Genomic DNA, 24,118 nt, shown 5'->3' on the forward strand with positions numbered 1-24,118 from the left:
ATTTTTTAGTTTATATTTTAAAAACTGCAATAAGATATCCACAAATTTATTATTAGGGAAGAGAAATAAATATCTAATGATGGCAAAGATTGAAAATAATTGTATGAAGTTTAAGGAAACAAAAATTCTTGGGCTGAAGCAAAAATTGTTTTCTCTATAACGTTTAGCACTTTGTATAAAATAGCTAAATCTGTTTCTTCTGATTCTGACCATATTACCAACTATGGCTTACAACAGGTTTTGAAGGATGCTGTAATGAATGATTTCTTTTACAAGGGCGTGTGGGGGAGTTTCCATAGTCAATAATCAACATTAACCTTTAGGATAAGATGTACATTAAAATTGAAATGCGTATAGGATAGATTTTCCTCAGTTTGTCTTTGTTTAAAAAAATAAAAAGTTATATAGGATTCTTTTTTACATCAACATTTTTAAAATTCTTAATGAAAGGACCAGACATTTAATAATTTATAATGTATTTGTTGTTGGAAAACTGTATGAATTTTCCTTTAATCTCTGGAATTGCCTTTCCCCCACAATTCCACTCCCCACTCTAGTGTGTGAAAGAGGGCATTTAAGTATGCAGCATTGCAGTGTACAGTGTGGATTACTGCAATTAACTGTACATCTCCAAGCAACATATAGCTATTATGCAAAAGCAATTATGAGCAAATGCAGCAGTTGAGAGGAATATGAAAATGGAAAATCCACTCAAGGTCAGAGAAAAACAAAATGACATCCTTTGTTGGTTTCAAAATGAGTAATCCATTTCTATTGCACAGTAAAGTTAAAATAAGAGTTAAAGAAAATCAGTAAGATAAAATTTAGATACTTTACCCCCTTCTTTCTTCTTTAGCTGGAAAATAATTCAGTGAATTTTGCCACTACAGAGAAAAGGGAGACTTATTTACACTGTATATTTTCCCTCCTGGATAACTACACTTCTATTTCCTAACATTTTCCCTGACCCCCCTTGTATGTAATCTAATGAAAGAAAATGGTATGTCAGTGATAGAATATTACTCTAGAAATTTTCCATGGTCTTTGTGCTTTTCATACTTTTATTAATGGTTGGGTGACCTTGAGGAAGTGTTTTTTCTAAACTTCTCTTTCTACATTTTAAAAAAGTGTAATATATATTCATTTTCTTCTGAAAAGTTTGTTAATTGGTCAGTAGATATATTTAGATAGGTAAACCTTATAGTCAACATATTTTTTTTAATCTTTCTCTTTTGTGGGGGCCTCAGGTACAGAGGGATCACCTAATGATATTCTTCAGTTTACGGCACCCTGTCCTCATACCTCACCCTTTTTCTTATGTATTTTCCCTACTCCCTACTTTTCCTTTTATGCACTTTTTAAATGTAGACTTGTATGACCTTGTTTCATATAAAATATATCCCATGGTGCATGCTTAATTTGCATAGGTATAACTCTGTTTCTTTATTCAATCAATCCTATGTTTAAAATACCTATGGATTCTAATTCAATGCTTCTAAATACTGCATAGGATTTTATTGTTCAAATTCACTAGAGTTTACTTATTTATTATGCTAATGTTGCCTCCAGTTACCTTAGATTGCCTCTAAGTCTCTGTAACTGCAAACAATGTTGCAATAAAGCTTTCTACTTTCTGTACCTTTCTGTACATGTGCAGGAATTTTTCAAAAGCTTAAAACCATGACTGGACTGGCTGGGTCAAATGAAATGTTTAATTAAATTTATTTAATCTGGCCGAAACCGGTTTGGCTCAGTGGATAGAGCATCAGTCTGCGGACTGAAGGGTCCCAGGTTCGATTCCGGGCAAGGGCATGTACCTGGGTTGCGGGCATATCCCCAGTAGGAGATGTGCAGGAGGCAGCTGATCGATGTTTCTCTCTCATCGATGTTTCTGACTCTCTGTCTCTCTCCCTTCCTCTCTGTAAAAAATCAATAAAATATATTTTAAAAAATAAATAAATAAATAAATTTATTTAATCTGATCTAATCTGATTAAATTGTGTGTGTATACTGTATATAGAGATGTTTGTATCCACAAATTTTGAGAATTAGTATTTTTGTTGATTGTATTGTGTATTTACTATATTTTAAGTTTCCAGATATATGAAGCTTTTATTTAATTAGTAAATTTCATGTACAGAGCAATTTTAGGTTCACAGTAAGATTGAGTAGACAATAATAAGATTTTCTGTGTACTGCCTCTCCCCACACACATGCAGGCTAGGCTCCCTTAACAACAGTATCCCTTGCCACAGTTCTACGTTTATTGCAATTGATGAACCATTATTTGATAACATCATTACCACCCCCAAGTTCATAGTTTTACATTAGGTTTCTCTCCTAATGTAAATTCGATGGGTTTTTTAAAAAAATGTATAATGATATATATCCATCATTTTAGTACTATACAAAATAGTTTCACTGCCTTAAAAGTCTACTGTGCTGTCTATTCATGCCTCCCTCATCCCTCCTGTCGGGCAGCTATTGATCTTTTCATTGTCTCCATAGTTTTGCTTTTCCTAGGTGTCCTATAATTGGAACGATACAGTATGTATCCTTTCAGATTGGCTAATTTAACTTAGTAATATGCATTTAAGTTTCCACCATGTCTTTTCACGGTAGCTCAGGGCTTGGTAGCTCATTTATTTTCAGTCCTGGATAATATTTCATTGTCTGGATGTACCAGTTTATTTATCCATTCACCTATTGAAGGTCATTTTGATTGCTTCCAAGTTTGGGCAGGTATGAATAAAAAAAACTGCTATTGGACATAAGGTTTCAATTCATTTGGGTAAATACCAAGGATTGTGATTGCTGGGTTGAATGGTTTAAATATGTTTAGTTTTGCAAGAAACTGCCAGTGTCTTTCAAAGTGACTGTACCATTTTGCATTCCCCATAGCATTGAATGAGTGTTCTCATTGTTCCATATCCTTGCCCAGTATTTGGTATGCCAGTGTTTTGGAATTTTGCCATTTTAGTAGATATGTAGTGGTACCTCATTGTTGTTTTAATTTGCATTTCCCTAACAATATACATTGTTGGACACATATTCAAATGCTTACTAGCCTTTGTATATCTTCTTTGGTGAGACATCTTTTCAAGTCTTTTGCCCATATTTGTTGGGTTTTAAGATGTCTTTGCATACAGAATGGGGCAAATGTAGGTTTACAGTTTTGAGTATGCAAAACACACAGTTTATTCTTTTATTATTATTTATTAATTATTGAATTATTTTCCATCTGAACAACTTTAAACCTACTTTTACCCTACCCTATATTTTGGATAATAGTCATAACAGATGTGTCTTTCGCTAATACTTTCTCCCAATCTGTGGCTTGTCTTCTGAATCTCTTTGTGTGAAATCTTTTAATCTATTTTTCCCTAATTTTATTTATTATGACCTAGAGTGATATGTCCCTTTTAAAATTGAATGGAGCTCCTTTTTTTAGCCTCATCCATGGTCATCCTTTGTGAATGTTTTATGAATGCTGCAAAATATGTATTGCTTTGAATAGGACATGTAAAGATCAACATAATGTGCTGTTTAATAGTTTAGGCTCTAGAATTTTGAATAACTGATTTGGAAACCCTGTTTATCCACTTCTTTCTGATCAAACTTGAGAAAATTATTTAAGCACTCTATTCTTCGTTTTTCCATATGAAAAACTGAGTGTGTCCCAAAAGAACACACTCCATAGATTTAGACTGATGACTAAATGAATTAATTAGGTTAGGTACTTACACAGTACCTGGTAATGTATTAAATTATCTCATGATTAATATTTATGAAGTTGGAATTGAATTGTATACTCACAAAGGGTAAATTTTATGACATTTAATTTGTATTTCAATAAAGATAAAGATGTTAAAAATGGTTACTACTATAAAGGCACAATAGAATTGGTGGGTATTGAGAGTTTGTGTTAATCTTACTAAAATATTGACTGAAATTTCTAAAACATTTATTTTTATATTTTATTGGTTTTTTACAGAGAGGAAGGGAGAGGGATAGAGAGGTAGAAACATCGATGAGAGAGAAACATCGATCAGCTACCTCCTGCACACTCCCCACTGGGGATGTGCCCGCCAATCAAGGTACATGCCCTTGACCGGAATCGAACCTGGGACCTTTCAGTCTGCAGGCCGATGCTCTATCCACTGAGGCAAACTAGTTAGTGCTCTAAAACATTTTTAAAAATTTAATAATAATATAACATATATTATAAACATGAATTGAGTATTTCCATATGCCAAGTTATTAACTCATTTAATCTTACCACAGTCATAAGAAGCACCTACCATTAGTATCACCTCTTTAATGATAATGAAATCAAAACAAAAGAGGTTAATCAATTCAGTAATCACACAGCCACTAATTAAACCAATATATTGATCCAGGCTATCAGGCTTAAAAGAGCCTACTTTCAGCCAAATGTCCCTGACTGCCACTGTCCATCCTGTGTGTGCAGCTACAATGGGCTTCATGAGAGGAAGGTGAGGTGGAAGAGTATAATTTTTTACATATCAATTCATTTCAATGATGTAATAGTAATGACTAACATATTATACTAAATGTATTATATACAAAATTAGAATAGATGACTAATTTTTATGGTGCTAGCTAAAATATCAAAAGTACAGATAAAATTGTGATAATTAAGAGGTGCCGAAACAACAACTAAATACTAAAAACTGCCCTGACCGGTTTGGCTCAGTGGATAGAGTGTCGGCCTGCAGACTCAAGGGTCCCGGGTTCGATTCCTGTCAAGGGCATGTACCTCGGTTGCGGGCACATCCCCAGGGGGAATGTGCAGGAGGCAGCTGATCGATGTTTCTCTCTCATCAATGTTTCTAACTCTCTATCCCTCTCCCTTCCTCTCTGTAAAAAATCAATAAAATATATTTTAAAAAAATAAATAAATACTAACAACCTATAGTGAAAATTTTATGTTCTTTAAAAATAAATGTATTAGATTCCACCTATGAGTAAGATCATGTGATACTTGTCTTTCTTTGACTGGTTTATTTCACTTAGCATAAATCTAATGAACAAAATAAACTGCTGAACAAAATAGATCCAGAGACATAGAAGCATGGAACAGACTGTCATATTTCAGAGGGAAGGTGGGGGTGGGTGGAAAGAGTTCAACCAAGGAACTTGTAAGCATATATACATAACCCATGAACACAGACAATAGTGTGGTGAAGGCCTGGATTGGAGGAGGGGTGGACTAGAAGGGGTCAATGGGGGAAAAAGAGGGGACATATGTAATACTTTTAAAAATAAAGATTTAAAAAAATAATAAAATAAAAATAAATGTATGCCCATGATAAGCTCTAAACTGCTACTACCTCTCTCATCATATTGGAATGGAGTAAGTTTTATATGCATTAGACAGAGACTGCTTACTCACTGCTTTGTAGTACTTCTTACCTACCCGTCATCTGTAAACCCTTTACTGTTATTTGACTGACAGTAGAATCATATGGCTGTTATAATTTTTACTAGGGGCCCAGTGCATGCATCTTGAAATGAACTGTGGGCCACAAGGCTGTGGTGGGCACAGAGGCGGGTCTTGGCCCATCCCCCACACCCTGGTCCTCTATGTGCCGGCAGCCCCGCTACTGCTACCATGGCTCCCGTGTGATGACGGTGCCAGCCCCACTCACACTTGCTGATGGCGCGGAGCAATTAGGGCCAGCGCCAGCAGCGGGTGCAAGCTGTGGCTGCTGCCCTGATCGCCCCTCAGGAGTGGGGGGAGGTGGAGAAGCCCTGAGTGGCAATCAGGGCTGGCAGCTGCTGCTCAAACCCACTGACGGTGCTAAGCAATCGGGGCTGGTGCCAGGCGCCAGCAGCGGGTGCAAGAAGCAGCTCTGGTACCAGCAGCTGGTACAAGTGGAGCCAGCGCTGGCAGCAGGTGTGAGCGCTGGGTAGGACTATGGCACGTGGGAGCAAAGAATTTTCAGTAACCACCAGAGGCTCGCCCAGATAACAGCGACTGGCATCCCAGCTTGGTCTGGCGCTCCCGCTCATCTGCTCCAGCATCCCGCCGCGGCCAATGCCCGCCATGCTCCGCACTCTGCCACCTGCTGCCAGTGCCCACCATGTCTCGCTTGTGCCCTCTGGTGGTCAGCACATGTTATAGTGACCAGTTGTTTGGTTGTTTAGTTGTTCCGCAGTTCGGTCTACTTGAATATTAGGGTTTTATATATATAGATACCCAAACAGTAGCTTTTGTAAGCATTACACAGGATATGAGGGCAGATTTCTTATATAATAAAAGCCTAATATGCAAATTGTTCGACCATTTGCTATGATGTGTGCTGACCACCAGGGGGCAGCACAGAACATGGCGGGTGTCGGTGATGCAGCACTGGCAGCAGGCGGCAGTGGAGGCACTGCTGGCCCCGACGGGCCCCAATAAGAGCTGGACCACAGCGGCACGATGGAGCAGGTGAGTGGGTGGTGCCAGGCTATGGTGATGTGCCAAGCAAGGCTGTGGGGCTGTGAGCTGGAGCCCTATCCCTGCAGGCCACCCCAAGGGACCCCACCTGTGCACGAATTCATGCACAGGGCCTCTAGTATAACATATTAAGAGTAATAGAGTCTGTTTATTAACCTCTGAAAGACTGCATAATTTAAATGAATTCATTCCACCACTATTCTATCTTAAAAGAAAAGATTACCTAAAAATTATTTTGCTCTCAGGACAAACATGAATGTCAATTAAGTGTAGAAGTGGGCTCTTTACATTATTTTATATGTCATATTAGACTTTAACATAAATTAAACTAAGTGATATTTTTTCTGAGATAAGTTGAAAATCTGCAAGTCAAGAGAAAGTTTGGACTTGACAAATATCTTGGTGGTATTCTTTTTTTCATATGACTATTATAATTTACTAGTGACCCAGCATGCAAAATTGCACGAGACCCGGGACCCCAGACCCTGCCATGCCGCGGAACTCCCCTGAGTCCTGCGGGTGCCGAGAGACCCAGAGTCAAGTCCCAGCCCAGCCCCCTGCGCTTTGCCGCGCACAAAGCGCCATTCACCCGCATGTACCTCACTGCGCACGCAGCCTCCTGGTGACCGGTCTTTGGTTGTTATAGCATTAGGGCCACTGAGTTTTTATAATATAGATAAATAACAAGATATTTAGCCTAGTTTTTTAAATGACTACACAACTGTTTAGAATTAATTTAAGCACATAGTAGAAAAGAAAATGAACATTATTCTTGGTATTTAATATAAAATACAGCATTGCCTAAATGCTTTTTTGAAATAGCTGAAATGTTAGAAATGTAGTGTTTCATGTTTCCATGAATTGTGACAATTACAAGTGCTCTGAGGATATACTTTGGAGGTTTCATCCAGATTAAAATAATAAAAACATACAAAGAAAGGATTGGACAAATCGTTTTAGGAAAGGTATTAAATAGGAATAAAATAAAAAACAGTAGATTGATACTACAATAGGAAACTACAACATTCTCTGTTTAAAATGCAGCACTATATTGTCATGATTACAATAGATAAAATAATATAAGATATTGTTACATATCATTACCTCTTTTCATGTTTACTACTAAGATATAATTAAGGATTCCATAAGTTAAAATATGTGCAAGGAACTTTTGGAAAAAATATAAAATGTATTCTAGAACTGAGAAAAGCTGTCATTCAAAGACTCAGTAGTCACAATAAAGGTTGTTATAAGGAAAATATTAGTTTTTCTCTATCCCCCTAGGATGAAATATATGATTATATTGACAATTTTCAAAAGTTTCCTGAATCCTTGTCAGTGGCAGGATATAATGAGAGTTTAATGAGAAGTACCATTAGATTGAATGCGCATATTAGATTTATCTCAGATAGGATTCTTATATTACTGTCCACCTTGAATAAAAAAGCCTTTTTGATATATTAGTACTTATTGAGCTGAATTAAATTTAATCACACTGAGGTTTTATATTATAAATTCACAGGATCAAAGCTGAATGGCTACATGTCTCAGAGAGACTATAAACATCTATATATATAAAAGGCGAAGTGACCATCCGACCATCTGACTGGCAGACTGGCTGGTATATATGATATGCACTGACCACCAGAGAGCAGACTCCCAACACAGGAGCTGCTGCGCTGCGGTGACTTGGCAGCGGTGGTTTTCGGATGATACACCCCAGAACCAGAGAGGAGGGAGCCCGATTCCTCATCGGGCAATGCAATTCCACCTTTGGCCATGGGTTATGTTGCTCCTGGGGCACTGTTGTCCCCAAATTTGGTTTACTGCCAAGCTGTGGTGACTTGGCAGTGGCAGTTCTCGAGTGACACACAAATCTTTCTTCTAGTTAATTTCCTTTCAATGTGCATGAGTCTGTGCACTGAGCCACTAGTTTTTAATAAATATTAAAGTATTACATACCACTCTGCAAGGGAGATAATTATTAAACATTCAGACTAGAATGATTCATACTTTATCTTTACGAAAAAGGTATATTTTTAAGAGTTAAGAAAACTGTTTCTAATGGAAATTTTATTAAGTGTTGTAAAATGTGGAAGCACCAGATATTGCTTCTCCTAATCTTATCTCTTTCTATCTATTTATGGTTGTCCAAAAAAAAAATGTATTTTTTTTAAATTTACAGGATGAAATAAAAGCATATAAGAAGTATAGGTCTTATCACCCCAAAAAATAGTCTTATGTTACCCACTAATAGCGTTTGAATGTGTCTTAATTATAATGCTAGCCTTTATTAAACAAACAAAACAAAAGCATTTGTAGGTAAACAATTTTATAGAAGTGTCATTATATTGTCACTTAACCCTGTATCGTTTTATTAAATAATAATGAATAATAATTTTATCTTATTTTTATCGAAATAATTTTAAAGAATAATTACAAAGCTATTATCATTTTATTTTTATTCACCAATTTTAACTTCAATATCAATGTTTTTTATGTTTTCTGGCTATTATCTATTATAATCATCATTTACCCAATGGATCATTATGCATGTAAATTAAACAAAACATGACTAAATATGAATATATTTTAAAATTATTTAAAGGTTTAAGTTATCATGGTGACTAGGAGTCAGGTGAACAGAGTAGTGAACCAAATGAAGAAATTATTAACATGCTGTATAATTTTCCTTATTTACTTAAAGTCTTCCTAAATCCTCTTGATTATTTTATTCTTAAATTTTAAAAATGCTTAGAGAATTTAGTGAAAATGAAATAAAATCAGTGTCCTTTGTAAAATCTTTTATATCCTTTATTGAGATCTAATTCACACCATAAACCACCCTTTTAAAATGTTCTATTCAGTGGTTTTCAGTATATTTACAGGGTTGCGCAACCATCATCACTGTTTAATTTAGGATATTTTCAATGCCCCATTTTTGATCCCCTTCTCTACTCTCCCAAGATTATTTTGGCTATTCTGAGTTCCTTACTTTTTAAAAAGAAAAAAAATTGTTTTGATTTTTAGAGAAAGAGAAAGGGGGAAGAGAAAATTCGATTTTTTTGTTCCACTTATTCATGCATTCATTGGTTAATTCTTGTTTGTGCCCTGACTAGGGATTGAAGCCACAACCTTGACATATTGGGATGAAGCTCCAGCCAACTGAGCTACCTTATCAGGGCCAGCTCTTTGCCTTTCAGTGTCATTTTAGTATCATCTTGTCAGTTTCTGTAAATAAAGAAAAGCAACTTGGATATTTACAGGGATTACATTGAATCTGTAGAGAAATTGTTTCCTTAATTTCATTTTTACATTGTTTGTTGCTAGTGTATGGACATCCAATTTATTTTTGTATATTGATCTTGTGTCCTGCAGCATATCTGAATTGGTTTATTAGTCCCAATAGTTCTCAAGTAAATTCCTTACGATTTTCTCTATATAAGATTATGGCATCTGTCAATAGAGATAGTTTTACGTTTTCCATTACAATCTGGATGATTTATTTCTCTTTCTCTGAGTTTCCATGGCTAGAACTCCTGTACAGTGTTGAACAGAAGTAGTGAGAACAGATGTACTTCTTTTCTTTTTAATTTTAGGTGGGAGCATACAGTCTCTCACCATGAAGTATGCTGTTCAGCTGTTTTTCATAGTTGTCCTTTATGTATGAAAGCTGAGGAAGTTTTCTTCTAATCCTACCACTTGAGTACTTCTAGCGTAAAAAAAATGTTGGAATTCATGAAGTACTTTTTCTATATCTATTGAGATAATTGTGTGGGTTTTCTCTGTTATTGTATTACTATAATCTATTATATTAATTGAATTTTGTATGAATTTTATATGGAAATCATACTTTCTCATGATATATAATTTTTTATATGTTGATAGCTTTGTTCTCCTAGTACTTGGGTGAAGTTTTGCATCTATGTTTGTAAAGGCTGTTGCTCTGTAATTTTCCTGCAAAGTCTTTGCCTAATTTGGTATCAGTGTATATTGGCCTTATAGAATCATTGTGGAAGTATTAAATCTTTTTTGTGAAAGAATTTGTTAAAATTGGTATTGATTTTTCTTAAAATATGTCATGGAATTTTACTAATGAAGCCATTGTGATCTGGGCTTTTTATGAGAGGTTTTGTGTTTCTTTTTTAGATTGTTGTTATTGTAGTTTTTTAACTTGTTTAGCCCATTCAGATTTTCAATTTCTTCTTCAGTCAATTTTGGTAGTTTGTGTCATTTGAGAAATTTGTCTTGTCTTTTAGATAAGCTAATTTTTGACATACAGTTGTTCATAATATCCCCCTTTAATCATATTTATTTCTGTAAAATTGCTGATGATTTTTTTATTGTTAAGATTATTTTAAATTTAGTAATTTGAGACTATCTTTTGTGGTCACTGTAGTTGAAAGTTTATTTTTTTATTTTCAATTACTGTTGCATTCAAGTGTCTGTAGCTGGCCATCTCACTCTGAATGCAACTGATCTCTGGCTAAAATTTTGATAAAAATAGGGAAAACTGATTTATTTAGTTTGAAAGGATAAAAATTCAATTCTGCTTAAATTAGATATTTTTACAAAATGGTGTAGCTAACTCTAAGCATTTACTGAACATGTGCCAAACTCTTGAAGATTTCTTATCCCCAGTGAGTGAAAATCTGGTAGCTATCTCAATTTGATATTAATTGGTGGCAATTTGCTGGTACTAACCAAGTGATTATACTTAGTGGAGGAAGATATCAAGGGAGAATGAGTGAAAAGAACCATGTAATAGCTGCTCTTAGAGCCTATGAATGAACAGATCTCAGGAGGAAATGAATAGTTTGCTACAACAATTAGCTAAGAGTGATTACTTCAGGAAATGAGTACTCCAACTTGAGTTCTATCACTAACTAAAATATATGAAAAAATAGCAAGGTAATACAGGCTCTTAAACCAAGTGTGTGGTTATGCTGTCTTCCTACCAAGGATGAGGAAGAGCTGTGTTGTTATCACATACAATTATAGGGTCTTCAGAGCTCTTGTCCTACTGATCAGAGAGCATGATGATTCTTGATAGAATAAAAGAATTCTTTTCATGAGAAAATAACACTAAATCTGAATATAATATAACCTTTTACCCTAGTGCTTTCTTGTTTATGTGCAGCCTCAACTTATAGAAGTTTGTACTAATTCTTCTCTTGAGATCAGATACTCTCTTGAATAGAAGACATCTTATTCTTTTTCCAATTTCAAGAAAAAAAGTCATTGAGACTAGCCAGTCCCAACCCTAATTTCTCAATAGAAGTACTATACAAAATAGTTAGAGTAAGTGAACAGCAGAAGGAAGCAACTGATTAATTTTAGGAGGACCAGTAGTAACCTATGAGCTGATCTTTATAGGATTCGTAGGATTTTGACAGATGAATAAAGGAATATGACACTCGCCCTGGTTAGTTTGGCTAGTGGATCAAGCTTTGGCCCTCAGATTAAAGGGTTCTGGGTTCAATTCCTGTCAGGGGTGAGTACCTCAGTTGCAGTCTCCATCCCAGCCCTGGTCATGGTGTGTGCGGGAGGCAACCCATTGGTATGCCTTTCCCCCATCAATGTTTCTCTCTCTCTGTCTCTCCCCCTCCTTTCCACGCTCTAAAAGTTAATGGGGAAAAATCCTTGGGCTAGGATTAACAACAACAAAAAGAGAAAAATGACACTTTAGGGAGATTGACTTGTTTAAATAACCTCTGGGTCTTGAAGTGCATAGCATTTTAGGAACAATGAATCAACTTTTGTAAGGCGAGTGTACATGTACCAAGCAGAACACCCTGAGATCCAGTTGAAAACACAGATTGGTGTTAGAATTTGAAGTGCATTAAATACTAAATTAAAAAGAATTTACAATCAACAATAGAAGTCTGTAAAGGTGATTGAGCATGATGAATATGAAGACATCCTTATTTGGGCAAAACAAGCTTGATAGCAATGCAGAGCATAGTAAAGGAAAAGAATCAATAGAGGCCATGTGACAACCAAAAAAAGAGATGAATTGAAATATCTTGAGCTATGATATGACAGTGGAAAAGAGAAAGGAGAAAATAATGGGATATTTTGGAAATAGTATTAACAAGATGTGTCTTTGGATTTGGGGGGGAAAAGAGGGTAACAGTGACATAGGTTTCTTTATTGAATAAATAAGTTATATATTTTCTCTTGAGATGGAACTTTAAAAAACTGGAATGTTTGTGGGGATAGGATTAAAAATTATTTTTGTATATTCAGTTAAAGATACATAGATAATTAGCATATATAAGTATCTAAAGACAGATGGAAATTCATTTCTGAAGCTAATATAGGACTGAGGTTATCAGCACATGCCCAGAGTTATTCAGATGGACATATATAGTATAGGGAGATCTTTGTTCCCATCTTTAATCACTTTATTATAGAAGTGTAATATTTTCTCAAAATGCATTTATCTACAGTAGTTGTCTCAATGTCTAAATTATCAAGCAATAATAATTAAGAAGGTAATGAAGTACAGAGTCAGGTGCAGTTTTGATATATTTTTTAAATATATAATCTCTGTTAATATTTTTTCTAGGTTGATCATGGTGAAAAATTAAATTCATTTTATTAAGTATCATTCAAAAGAAAAAGATTCCTCTTTTAACTTGTTACCAGTTGTAATTATAAATATGTCTTTAGTAAACATTGAGGTAGAAAAATATACATCGACGTTCTTATTTTTAGCTAATATACATATTTGACTTTGGAAAAGAGAAGCTAATCATTTACCTTTTCAAATATTACACTTTATTTTTTGTTAAAGCTTATTAGCTGAATGTTGATAATTTTATATGCTTATAGATATGCTTATAGTAGTTACTAGTATCCCACTTGAACACTTTCTAAATTCATCACTTTGTATCCACTCTTAGCAATGTAAATCCTGAGTGAAACAGGGTTTGGAAGACGGGATTAGATAGGTAGCCCCACATTTATTTTGGAATACAGTCACCGCTTTACTCTAAATTTCATTTCTTCTTTCAAGGAAATTCTTTATTCATTATATTGAAAAAGATCACTCAAGTACAAAGAATGCCCCCCATGGTCAACTCTATTCAATACCCTTTGATTGCTTTAAATGTATTGCCAGTGTCGACCTTCATAAAATTGTGAAGGAGAAAAAGGGTTATCTTTAGAATCTCTTAGTCTTACTTTTGGTACGCAATCCTCTTCTAATTCCCAGTGGTTGTCCAGCATCCTTCAGAGTGACATATATTTAATTTAGTAGATCTTATTCTTAGCTTCGCTTCCCCATAAAATCATATTTTATGTTCTTTATGTCCATTTCATCAGGACCATATTCTAGGTTAAGTTGGTTCTCTTGAAAACAGGAATTGCATATATAAAATCATCTCTATATCCATCACAATAATTAGCACATATGAGATACAATGTCATTTTGTTGAGTGAAGAAGTTAAATAATGGATGTGAGATGTGAAAGGTCAGTGTTTTCTTGTGCAATATCTTCTACCTCTTGCTTCCAGAACATCTGCTTCTGTGTAAGTTCTGCTTTTTCTTCAGTGTTATCTACTATACTAAGAATTAGGAAAATACTGTAAAAATTGATACAATGTAAATAACATACTATTCATAGAAAGTTACCAGGAGTGGACAAAACATCTGGGTATAAAATACTAAGTATATTTGCAGGACTTCTGGGAGGCACAGAGGAAAACCATATCAGAACTGAAGCCATTGATTAATAGATCTGTGGAGAGTCAATTCAAAATGAGAAAAAAAAATAATTCTAAAATGAAGATATTGTTATTATATCACTTTGTTTCTTCAAGTTTTACTAATATCTGATTTTGTACAGTCAAATTACCCTCTTACTCTTGGTAGTGAGTTCTCTTTAACTACATTGACATACATTTAGGTAAAACTAATTTCAGGTGCATGAAGATAAATTCTTAATGTAGAGCTTAAATAGCAGTGAAATTACTGTAGACTAATTTTTTTAAAATTAGCAAATTTTAGAAAGGGTGCTATTGATATATGTCCTTTTACAAACCAAAGCAAACATCTTAATTGGTTTTACTACCTTTTATAGCCTTGGGAGTAATATTGATTCCAGTAAGACCCATGCAGGGCAAAAGGAATTCTAGATTAAATGCTGTTTTTAAGTAATCAGCTGTATGTAGTATTCTTAACTATATTTTGATGGTTTGAAGTTTTTAATTGGCTTGCTTTCATATGTTTATTGTTTTTTTATTACATACATATTGTTTTTCTTATACTATCTTCAATTTATTTGTTATGACAGCTTTGGAATCATGTAGAAGCAATAAAAAGTGATCCCTGTTTGATATAGAAAAATCAAGTTGCCATTGTGTAAATGTGTTTGTGTTTTGTGTTTTTGTTTTGTGTGTGGGTGTGTGTGTGTGTGTGTGTGTGTGTGTGTGTGTGTGTGTGTGTAGCTGAGTCCATCTTTTGTGGTAAGCTACAAAGTAGCTTGCTGAATAGTTACCAGAGATCTGGTATTCTCTTCACCTAGCCTGGAAAACTTTCTTTGATATCTTTTGACCAACTAAGAAAAGTTAATAGGTTTTTGTTTGCATATGTTCTCTCCTTTATTGCATCTCTGATAAATGCTCTGATCATTAGTATTGACAGAACAGGTTGTAGCAATTTACTAAAATTCACATGAGAGGGCCAACCCGGGGAATTTATTTGCTTTCTGATGGCATATTACATTTCTTCCCTGAAGCAATTTCATGTCTCAGGAGTGTTTCTTCTCATTAAGAATTATTTCCATATCTGTTGAATACTGTAGTTTAGTCAGAAATGAAAAGCATCTGAAGAAGCAAATGCCTTTAAAAACTTATGCAATGACCATATTTGAATATTATTTTTAACCCAAATGAATCATTGAATCAATTTTTCTCACAATGGTAATGAAGAAGGAAAAGGATCAATAAAAGTACCTTCAGCCTCACAAAAAGGGCATGTTCTTTTATTAAAAGTCTATATTCAATTACTGTATATACAAACACTAATATGTGTCAGCCCACGGCTATCAGATAGTTAATATTTTTAACTTACAATATTGAGTAGTGTATTTTTTTTCTTTATTGATTAAGATATTACACATGTGTCCTTATCTCTCAATTACCCCCTCACACACCCCCTATTCATGCCCTCACCCCCCTGGTGTCTGTGTCCATTGGTTAGGCTTATATGCACTGGGCCTCTAGTTCTTTAATTAAAATGAAATAAAATCAGCTTAGAGGTTATTCAATGTAATTTACCTGTCTCTTGTAATTAATTTGAGTTTAATATTTTCCATATCAGAGTTTCAATATCATAGGATTACAAAAATTACAAAAATTACATCATTAACTTCCTAGGAAGCTAAATTTTCCCCCTTGAGTCATGCATTATTTTATAATTAAATTTATTGGCATGACATTGGTTAATAAAATTATATAGGTTTCAAGTGTACAATTCTATGATACATCATCTGGATATTGCATTGTATGCCTACTACCCAAATTTAAATCATCTTCTGTCATTCTATATTCTACTCCCTTTATCCTTAACGAACTCCCAGCCCCCACACTGTTTTCTGTGTCTATGAGTTTTTATTTGTTTTTCTTGTTTGTTCATTTGTTACTTTCAGTTTTATATTCCACATATGAGCGAGATAATGTGGTTCTTAATTTTTTCCAAACAAGCTAATTTTTAAATGTTAAGGCATTACAGATTCTTTCCTCATTTCTATATTATTGATTTTTACAATTATGTACTATGCAGGAAAAACAAACAAAGAAAAGTTGCCTGCTGTAAAGAACTTATATTTTTTTTAAAATCCTGTATTCATTTATTTTTAAATATATTTTTATTGATTTCAGAGAGGAAGGGAGAGGGAGAGAGAGATAGAAAAATCAATGATGAGAGATAATCACTGATTGGCTGCCTCCTACATGCCCCCCAAGGGAGATTGAGCCCACAACCCGGGCATGTGCCCTGACCAGGAATCTAACAGGACCTCCGGGATCATAGGTCAACACTCAACCACTGAGCCACATAACTATTTATTTAAGATAAATTAATTACCTTTGAGACCATGCAAATGTTAAAAAAAATGACTATGGTAGGTTCTACTTAATGTATACAAATAATAATTAGGCTAAGATATTGATATTATCATTTCTGATAAGAGGTATTGAAAATTCAAAGAAGATAATAAACTATTCTTTCTATTATATAAAGTTTGTTATAGGACTATAACATACTTTTAAAAGTTAATAAATTACTTTTTTCTATTATCTAAAGTATGTTATAGGAATACTAGAGGCCCAGTGCACAAAATTCATGCATGAGGGGGTGGGGGTTCCCTCAGCCCAGCCTGCACCTTCTCCAATCGGGGATCTGTTGGGGAATGTCCGACTGCTGGTTTAGGCCCAATCCCGCTGGCTCCTAACCACTCACCTGCCTGCCTGCCTGATTGCCCCTAACTGCCTCTGTCTGCCCGCCTGATCACCCCTAACCTGTCTGCCTGCCTGCTTGATCGCCCCTAACTGTATCTGCCTGTCTGCCTGATTGCCCCTAAGTGCCCTCCCCTGTCGGCCTGATCTCACCCCCAACTGCCTCTGCCTGCATGATAACCCCTAACTGTCCTCCCTTGCCAGCCTGATCTCCCTCCCAACTGTCCTCCCCTCCCGGCCTGATCTCGCCCCCAACGGCCCTCCGCTTCCAGCCTGATCTCACCCCTAACTGCTCTCCCCTGCCAGCCTGATCTCCCCCAACTGCCCTCTCCTGCCAGCCTGATTGTCCCTAACTGTCTCTGCCTCAGCCCCCACCACCATTACTTTGTCTGGAAGGAAGTCGGACATCCGGGAAATGGCCGGTCGACCTGGTCTAATTAGCATATTACCTTTTTATTAGTATAAATGGATTATATAGGATAGGATTACTTAAATGGGGTGGGGGAGCCTTTTTCAGCAGGAGGAGATGCTCTTGGCAGACAAAAATACATAATCCCTATAGCTGGACTGATAGCCAGCCATATGCACTAAACTGCCAAACTGGTCATTAAAAAATTGAACCACTTTCTTACACCTTACACCAAACATCTGTTGCCCTTAAAACCCCTCCTCAGCCCCCACCTTAGGTTCTGCCTTCACATTTCACCCAGATTTGGTTCTGATTGGTTGGTTTCTATACCAGTCAGCATCAAAAGCTCTGCCTACTAGGCAGCCTTTGGCTCCTCACACTTCACCCAGATTTGGTTCTGATTGGTCGCTTTCTATGCCATTCAGCATCAAAAGCTCTGCCTCCTAGGCAGCCATTGGCTCCTTTCAGTTCACCCAGATTTGGTTCTGATTGGTTGATTTTTATGCCAGTCAGCGTCTCCGGGCCTATCTCCATGCCTAATCAGAGAGGCGGGGCTGATCAGCAGCCCGAGTGGAAGCCCCAAGAGAAAAAGGCATGGCTGCTGGCCAGGCCCCAGAGAAAGAGAGAGGCGAGTGCTGATCAACAGCTGCTTCCAAGGCTACAGATCAGACCCTGCTTCTCTCTCCAGGCCTCTCTCTGGGCCTGATCTACAGCCCCCTCGGTAGTCAGTGCTGACTTCTGCTTGGTTGAGCCTTCAGTCATTTTGGATGTTATGGACACTGGGTTTTTATATATTAGCATAGTTGGAGTTTTTATTAGCCATCTGGAAGTAGCGTGTCTTGTTTCATTTATTTGTTTTTAGAATTCAAAGCGTTAAGGAAAAGAGAATAATGTAAAATGCCAAAATAAAATAGCAAAACTTACTAAAGCTTTAAAAAGTAATCAGTCAGTAAAAGGAAAAGGATTTAAACTACCTTACTGATGTCAAAAGTGTGATAGTAAGTGGTAATTCCATATCAATAATATCTAATAAGATAGATACATGTTCTCATAGAGATTATTAGATGCTGATAGAACTCTGAGAACAGTTATTTATTAGATAATAATTAGCCAGATGGCTAACACAAATCCCATAAGTTAAAAGCATTGTGGCAGATGAGTTCATAATAGCATGAAAGTTATTACAAGTTAGTAAATTTCAAAAAAACACAAAGTAATTTGCAAAGCAAAATTCTTTATAATCAGTGGATATATTCTGATTAACATACTTCCATTAAAAGTTACTATTTCCAAGAGGGTTAATATAATTCTATTTATATCTTCACAGTGGAATTTATCTCACAAAAATATCATTGATAAAATATCAAAGATTTGGAAATTATTGACAGAAAGATGCTTTAAAATTCAGATTTTTTCCCACCGTGTTGAAATTCAGATTAGATCATTATCTTAATTTCTCCATTTTCAAGCTAATCTTTGCACCACTGATTTTCATCATTCATTCATTTAGGAGACATTATCATCTAACTATTATAGGCTGTAATTGAGGTACTGGGAACACAAAGACTAATACATTTAAATATATTCAGATAAATGTAGGGACAATGAGTTATTATTCATATAATTTAATCAATACATACCAGAAACCTGAATAATTAATTCCACCTCAGTTCTATTTTTTCATAGGAATTACTTTAGATCATTTATTACAGAATTATTTCAACTTTTCACATAATTTTACTGACTGGAGTTTTAAAATATGAATACTTTAATATGGATGAGTTAAACAAATTTATCCCCATTTGAAAGTAGAGTCTCAGGCTCTGCTGTGTAAAATAAGCCATCATTTTTCATATGATTATTGAATTCCAGACATTCTAGATAAAGCTTTGGAGTGTATTTTATCCAACCTTGTAAGATATGTTGGTGTTTCTTCTATAACCTCACTTTTGGGGATAGGGATGAACTAGGAAGGTTGATTTAGGTATTTGAAATATGGATGACAGAAGGGAAAGAAAAGTGAATGAGAATTGGTTTAGAAGACAAATAGCTTTTCCTTTCAGTTTTGCTGAAGGCTGGCTGTGATTATTGGTAGTAGCTAAGATAAGTCAAATAATCAAATATAAAAATTGCAGTGACTCTAGAATAAATTGCTGGGCACTTGAATTTGAAAGCTCTTCTGTTTGATTTAATGTAGTTGAGTTCTGCCTGTATATTAAAGAAGATGAACTAAATCACCGCAAGCGCTTTTGTAAGCTTATTATTATTTCTACACTCCCCCATTAGTAATTTTAGGTGACAAAAAAAAGATGAGTTAATAAAAATATTCATATGGTTTTCAATTATATCATGATTGCTTTTATTGTAGTGTTAAAATATTAGAAGGGTTCTCAGTAAGATACGTAGTTTATTTATCTGCTTGTTGCAAGAAATATGCCTAACCAAGCCAAAAAAATAATCACAAATATATATCTTATGAATCATTTACTCCTGGAGACACTGCTCCATATAAAGAATGACTTCCTTGAAAATCTACAGTGACTGTATGTTAACTTCAGGATTAAGACCAGGTTTAGTGAGCTGCTATTCCACTCAATGTAACTACAGTGTACACCCAGTCACTTTTTTAAAACCTATTTAAATTTGAAATACATACTCATTAGCTACTACTGTTATCCTATTCATACTATTTCCAAATATTCAGGTGTATGCATGGTGTCTTAAATTTGCTGCATGCATTTCAGGCTCCATTATTTTGCTCACATTGATTCCTCTAATTGAATTCCGTCTGTTCTCTTCCTTCCCTGTCTAAATTACTTTTCAAGATCTATTTAAATTTTACCTTCTTAGACTAGTCCTTCCATTCTCTTTTGCACAGTCCTTCAGAGTCAGTTTATCTCGATGTCACCACTGTAACATTTACTAGCATTATGTCAATGTCAATTCATGGAAAATCTCTATATATTATATTTATTCAGTATAATTGGAAATAGTAGCAGTAATATCCCATGTGGTTGTTGTGAAGATTAAATTAACTAATACCTGGAAAATATAAACATGTTACAAGTGTTGATTCTTTTGTGGCTGTTATTAATGTTATTTATAGGCTACTAGAGGCCCGGTGCATGAAAATTCATGCACTGGAAGGGGGGTCCTTCAGCCTGGCCTGCCCCCTCTCACAGTCCAAGAGCCCTCAGGGGCAGGAGGCGACCCAGCGATCAGAGGAAGGCGATGCCCCATCACACCTCTGCTGCTGCCACTGCCAGCAGCTCAAGCCTCGGCTGGCCCTGGTTACCTGAGCCTCAGGCGGCCCTAGGCAACTGGGCAGCCGCCATCTGAGGCTTGCCTGAGCCTTGGGTCGGCCCTGGGTGGCTGGGGGGCTAAAGGGACTGGGGGACTCTGGAGGCAGGTGTGCAGTAGGGGTGGACCCAGCCTTGCTGCGCACCTGCTGCCCAGGCGGGGCTGAGGGGACTGGGTGCTGCCATTTTGTGGCTGTGGGTGCTGCCATCTTTGAGGGTGGGGTGTTCAATTAGCATATTCCCTCCTTATTGGCTGTGGGCGCCACCATCTTTTGCAATGGTGTGAGAATCAATTAGCATATTCCCTCTTTATTAGATAGTATGTCTCAACATACTATTACCTGATATTATTTCTTAGCTATAATAATTTAATCACTTATATATGTGAGTGACATATTTCTCCACTACATTTTAAGCTACTTAAGGCTAAATAAAATATATGAAATAAATCTTTGATATTCTAAATTGCTTTGCATGTCACATAGTAGGAGTCCAAAAAAATGTCCTCAATCAACAAGTGTAATTATGAATGAAAGACCAAACAAAGAAATAAACATTCTTGTCCACATGGATTAATCCTATTCTCTTCACTCACTTTTCTTCAGATATGTATTTTATAATAATTTTATTTTTTATGAATTTTGTTTATTGTTATACAATGTACTGCAAATGATTTTCCTTTATGTCACCTATATGAATGTAAATGAATAGTAAATATTTTTTTATGTATTATGAACTAGAGGATATTAACATTATTAGATAAATTTTATTATTTTTTTAAAATATATTTTATTGATTTTTTACAGAGAGGAAGGGAGAGAGATAGAGAGTTAGAAACATCAATGAGAGAGAAACATCGATCAGCCGCCTCCTGCACATCTCCTACTGGGGATGTGCCCGCAACCCAGGTACATGCCCTTGACTGGAATCGAACCTGGGACCTTTCAGTCCGCAGGCCGACGCTCTATCCACTGAGCCAAACCGGTTTCGGCTATTAGATAAATTTTAAACCACAAATTTAACACTTAACTTATTAAAATAGTGTATACCTTGAGCAAGAAAAATGTAGTTATCTACACTAATAAAAGACAAAGATGCTAATTGACTGTACCTTTGCTACACCCACCAGCCAATCAGAAGAGTATGCAAATTAACCCAACAAAGATGGCCATTAAATTTGCATACTACGGGTGAGGCAGGCAGCGCCATACACCACCTGGGGAGGCAGAGCCGGCGATTGTCCTGGCCAGAAGCCTGAGGCGTGGGCAGAGGTGGAGCCGGTGATCGCACAGGGCTGGAGGTCCCCTGCCCAGGCCTAAGCCCCGGGCCAGAGGCCTTAGGCCTGGGCAGGCGATTAGAGTGGCCTGGGGGTTCCCTGTCCAGGCCTAACACCCCTCTGGCCTGGGCAGGGGCGGAGCCTGCGATTGGAGTAGGCTGGGGGTTCCCTGCCTAGGCATAATGCCCCAGCCAGAGGCCTGAGGCCTGGGCAAGGGCAGAGCTGGCGATCGCATGGGGCTGGGGGTCCCCTGCCCTGGCCTAATGCCCTAGCCTGAGACCTGGGCAGGAGCAGAGCCTGCTATCAGAGCGGGCTGGGTGTCTCCTGTCCAGACCTAATGCCCTGGCCAGAAGCATGAGGCCTGGGCAGGGGCAGAGCTTGTGATCGGAGTGGGTTGCAGGCCCCCTGCCCAGGCCTAAGGCCCCGGCCAGAGGCCTTAGTCCTGGGCAGGCGATAGGAACAGACTGGGGGTCCCCTGCCCAGGCCTACTACTCCTCTGGCCTGGGCAGGGGCGGAGCCTGCTATCGGAGCGGGCTAGGGGTCCCCTGCCCAGGCCTAAAGCCCCAGCCAGAGGCCTGAGGCCTGGACAGGGGTGGAGCCAGGTATCACACGAGGCTAGGGATCCCCTGCCCAGGCCTAACTCCCAGCCTAAGACTTTAGGCCTGGGCAGGGTCCAAGCCGGGGATTGGTGTGAACTACAGAGGAAACACCTTTTCTGACCACTCATTGGCTAAGCTCCCTGTATGCCACCGGTAATATTCTTAGAAACTTGGGTAATAAGAACCCAAGGAGGTGATTTAGGGTTTTTCCACCTCACTCCTGGAGAAAAAAAATGAAGGTCTGCTGCTGGAAAGGCTAAGAAATATCATATCCTGCCCTAGCCAGTTTGGCTCAGTAGATAATGCATCAGCCTGCCCACCACAGGGTCTGGGTTCAATTATGACCAAGGGCATGTACCTAGGTTGCAGGCTCTTCCCTGGCTGGGGTCCAGATCAGCGCTCATGCAAGAGGCAACCAATCAAAGTGCTCCTCTCACTTTGATGTTTCTCTTCGTCTTTCCCTTTCTCTTCCACATTCTCTAAAAATCAATGGAAACATATCCTCAGGTGAGGATAAAAAAAAAATAATAAAGAAATGTCATATCCTATGAAAGACACATCTTGAAAATGCCTAAAAAAAGTTGTCATTTTTTCATGGTGGAGGGCCTGGAGTCCATGTTGATGAAAACACCTTGGTGGCTGTGGTGACTGGCAGTGGCTGCAGCAGCGCAGTAATGGGGCTGGCACCTTCCCCTGATCAGCCCAGTCACCTCCCACAAAGGGAGGCCAGACTGCGGCTTAGGCCCGCTCCCCAAGGGAAGCAGGGAGTGGGCCTAAGCCATCAGTAGGACATCCCCTGAGGGCTCCCAGTATGTGAGAGGGGGCATGCTGGGCTGAAGGACCATCCTCACTCCAGTGCACGAATTTAGTGCACCAGGCCCCTAGTTTTATATTATGTGGCTTAGGTAGAAACTTTATTTATAGTCATTAAAGCTCTGAATATGGATTTAGCCAACTTATGAAATTAATAAACATCATGTTTCTCTAAATTTATACTAAGTTAACAAAAAGATTAACCAGCAAGTTCATGTTGAAGATTTCTACAGGTCACTTGTATTACCACACCGGCAGCCATAGTGCTAGATGTGCTGAAAGAACTAGGGTTGTGATGGGGGTTGGGAAAAAAGAGGTGAAGAGAATAAAACACAATTTCACAAAATGAAAATTTAAAAACACCAACAAGAATAGTAGTATGGGCAGGATCCATACTCTGCTCAGTGGAATTATCAGCAGTTGACTAAGCAAACATTCTGGCAACTTTTGTGACAATGAAGTATTTATTGTCTTAACATTGTTTTACCATGTGAGAGTACATGCAGTCGTAACCACTAAACATTGAATCTGTATTATGTTGTATTCACCTGCCAAACATTTAACATTAGATAGATTGGAGATCCAATCCATTCTCTACATTTGTCTGGTCTGCTTTGTGCACTAGGACTTAGACCTATATTGACTCATTAGTGGGCTCCTTTGCCCTCGTAATTTTCTCTAAGAGGATCAAGGGCAAGAGATTGGAGTGGGGCAAGAAAAGTGATTTGGGATTATTTATTTCCTTGGCATCCAATCTGCAGAGACTCAGCAGGCTTCCTATGTCCCTTGACC

This window comes from Myotis myotis, unplaced genomic scaffold (genome assembly GCF_014108235.1).
Source record: "Myotis myotis isolate mMyoMyo1 unplaced genomic scaffold, mMyoMyo1.p scaffold_m19_p_1, whole genome shotgun sequence".
Classification (NCBI taxonomy): domain Eukaryota; kingdom Metazoa; phylum Chordata; class Mammalia; order Chiroptera; family Vespertilionidae; genus Myotis; species Myotis myotis.